General features: G+C 42.8%; 1 protein-coding gene across 3 annotated transcripts in view; it reads left to right on the forward strand.

Annotated features, from left to right (window-relative positions):
• Positions 1-3,777, forward strand: part of CDKAL1 (CDK5 regulatory subunit associated protein 1 like 1) — a 658,258-nt gene that overhangs the window by 179,621 nt on the left and 474,860 nt on the right. The window lies entirely within an intron of this gene.

Raw genomic sequence — 3,777 nt, forward strand, 5'->3', positions numbered from 1 at the left:
GACTTACTAGCTAGACACTACTTTCTAAGCTGCCAGGCTGACCGCATGCATGCTGCAGCTGTGTATGAACACAGCCTTTATCAGCAACATTATTGGCCACATCAGGCAAAAAAAGCCAATTGCCGATCATGTCAATTTTCCTTTTTTCAGTGCCAATATGATATGGAGTGAGGTATTGGTGCATCTCTACTAGGCTCTACCTCCCTTGATGCTTGCTTATTTGGAAATAAGCTGACAATCATTTTGCAGCACAGTATCTTCCTCCTTCTATTCTTGTGACAAAAATTCAGATTCCCCAATTAAAACACACACCTGAATTTTGGAGGGATGATTTTTGGAGCAAAGGTGCATGTGGTGTGCTGATAAATGTAGTAATTCTTAACCTCTTTTGTTACTTGTGTAAGAAATATTTATATTAATCTATAATATTAAAGCATAGACATTGAAGTGTTTGTAAATCTCAGTCACCTTTGAATAAGCTTTCATAATTTTTCCTTTCCATAGTTTTAAAATCCCATAGGAACTCTGTACTGTCTCCTGCAGTTACTGGGATGAGATTTATAGCAAATATGAAAAAGGAAGGAAAAAAACGGTCCTAAACATTAATGTGGGGAATTTGGTACATTAAACTAAGATATGGAAGATGGTTGGTGAAAAGATGTTTCTCAAAATATTGCTGTAGTTTACAGTACCATTAGATAATCTTTAGTCAGTCCAGAACAGAAAAAGCAGGCTCTTGAAACTCCTTCGGGTTTGCCTTCATGTGGAAGTCACTCTGCAAGCAGATATGATGCAAATTACAGCATGGTACCCATCCCACTCGTGCATTTTCTTCTCCAGCATGTGTGTTCTTGAAACCAACACCTTCCTTTGTATGTGATGTGCAAATAATGATAGAGAGTTTAGTAAACAAAATATTTTTTGAAGCAGCATGGAAATTTAACACTGAAAGCTATACCTGTTATAAGATGGAAAACATGATTAGCTTGAGAAGGATGTGCACAATTCTTATTCCGCTCCTGGTTTAAAAAAAAAAAAAAGAAAGCAGCAAAAAACCTGAAAACCCTGGTGGTAACAATCAGAATTACCAGGAAAGGGGAACAAGGAATGTCAACTGGTATTGAAACAGGCTTCTGAAGAAAATGGCAGAGCAAGGGGTTACCTTGTTTTTATTGTTTTGTTTAATGGTCCAAGTAGATTGCTGCTCTTCACACAACAATTACTTCATCCTTATTGAAAGAGAACAGCAAATGCCTTCCTAAATGATGAGTGGGATGAAATTTTGCTTGGTTTGACATGCAGTATTTACAGCAATGATCCATTAGAGGTACAGTTCCTTTCTTTAGTAGGAGGAAGTGTTTTTACTGTTTTTTTCAGTGACCATCATGCTTGTGGTGAAACTGTTAAAGGATTGGAGAGAAGATCAGTTGTTTGAAAGGGACTCTTCTTAGATAAGGAGATTGGGAGTCAGGTTTCAAAGTTTTTTATTTCTTTCTCTGTTACTGGCTTGCTGGGTCACCCTGGATTCATTTAATTATTCTGCCCACTTAGGGTGCATCTACACATGCAAGCACGTGCGCTTGCAGCCGCTCAAATAGAAGCGGTGCAAATTTGAGCCGGGGGTTTTTGCTTCAGTGCACATGCTTGGACGTGCACTTTGTAGTGGAGCAAATTGTGCTATTTGGGATAAAGTAACCCTGCCTGACTTCTTCCGGATCTGCAGCCAGGGGGAGCTAGAGCCCAGGTCCAGTACCTGTGCTGTCTCCAGTGGTATAAAAAGCTGCCCTGTACTGGCCCCATCAGTACAAAAAGCTGCCCTGGCAGGTAGCTCAGGGCTACTTGCTCTCAGGAGGTTCTGGGGCCCAGCCAGTTGGTACCCGAAGATACTACCCCTTGTGCCAGCTGGACTGTTGAAGCAGCCATGAGAGTTCCCTGCACCCTCTACCCACTGCGGCAGTCTGGCAGTGGGGGCTGCTGCCTGGCTGTGACCTGCTGTGCACCTGCCAGACCCAGATGGGGACTGCACAGTCAGTAGAGGCATCTGCCCCTCTGGGCCAGCTGCCAGTGGGCTGTGGCGGCAAGGTTGGCACTACTGCCATGTGTGCCCCTGCCCAGCCACCTGGTCAGCTATCGCCTGGAAGATGTTCCTGGTGTGGTGGCCTGCTTTGAACTGTCAAAACATGTCTTCCTGGACCCATTTGGCCAGGAGGTCAGCCACAGCCAGCTGGGTCTAAGGTAAGTTCTGCCACTGGCCTCCCTAGCAGGAGTTCTTGTGTTCCCTATTGGAAAACTGAAAAATCCCTGATTTAAAAAAATCCCAAAGTCACTCTGTAAAATACCCCAAAATTAATGTTCCTCCACAATTAAAACAAAAGACCACTATAAAGAGAGAGGGAGAGACAGTGATCAGTTGAGCAACGTTTTTTTGATCTATCTATGGTGTTAAAGCAATTTGGAAGACTACCAGTGTCTCCTATCATAATAATAAAGTGAACTTTCAATACATGTTTCATGATACATGAATATATATTTTGCTGCCCCCCCCCACAAGGGCCAGATGGCCCTCACAGGGTCTACCACCCCCTTTGCAAAGTCCACATGCCCCACCCCAGCCCCCCGATTGTTGCCCCACCTGGTCTCATCCCCAGCCAGCTGTTGCAGCCCCCCCAGTGGCAGGCAGCGTGCTTCAGCACCAGGGTGAGGGCCAACCACAGATGCTGTGGCAGCTAGAACGTCTCTGTGGAGGACCCAGCCTCCAGTTGCCTCAGGGCATGGTCCGGGACCACGCCCTGCCCTGCTTTTTTTTAACTCTTGGATATCTAGGGGTATAATTTTGCCTCTGTGCTGCAAACTTGCAGCATGGGGGGACATTTTTTCATTCCTGCATGTGCCTCTTGACCCATCTTAAAGGGGTTTGAGATGGGGCAAGAGGCGCGTGTGTGCTCGTCTGGATGCTGTCTTAATGTGTAACAATAACTCTCAGGTATCCAAGTGCTAGGTGTATTGGTCTAGAGGCAAAAGGAATCAGAACTCATGGTAAAGCTGATACGTTTTATAAGACCAAATAGATTTTTTGAGGAAAAAAAATCTGTAATTTTTTTAATTAAATAAAATTAATATCTTAATTAAAGCTTTTTTTGCAAAACTCTAGTTGGTCTAATAAAACATATCACCTCTACCATGAGTACAGTAACTCTTATGGATGTGATGAAGTTTAATGTCTCAAAGTTATTGGAACTTTTGGGTGGAAGGCATTATGTACAGACAACATTATAAAGTTAACAGCCTTCTATTTGCAGAGGGGAAATGAATTTATTTCTGTTTTACACTCCCAACTCAAAACAGCCATGTTATAAACTTTTTGGTATTCACCAAAAACTTTTGGTATTCACCATTCACCAAAGGTGTTTGGCTGTCCTAGCAAAACAGAACTTCAGAGGCTTCAATGATTTGTATCCTCGACCCACTGAGTTCTTTCACCATGTCAGTCTTTCCTGAAGCTGCTAAGGAGTCTAGCACACTTTTTTCTTGTTAAAGAGAAGGAGGGGAAGTGGAAAGAAAAACAATTCAGATAAAGCAGGTACCTCTAAATTATTACGAGGAGTGTTCAAGGTCCTTCCTAAATTATGCTAACAAATTTGCACAAGATAACCAGTAAATCACTTCATAGTGTGTTGAATGCAGGAGACTTATCCTGAACACAATGGTGTAACCTGAAATGGCCCTTTTATTTTGTTTTCCCAAGCAGTAGAAAGCAAGAATTGGTCTCTCACATTT

The sequence above is a fragment of the Crocodylus porosus genome, unplaced genomic scaffold (genome assembly GCF_001723895.1).
Source record: "Crocodylus porosus isolate Cpor-Errol unplaced genomic scaffold, CroPor_comp1, whole genome shotgun sequence".
NCBI lineage: Eukaryota > Metazoa > Chordata > Crocodylia > Crocodylidae > Crocodylus > Crocodylus porosus.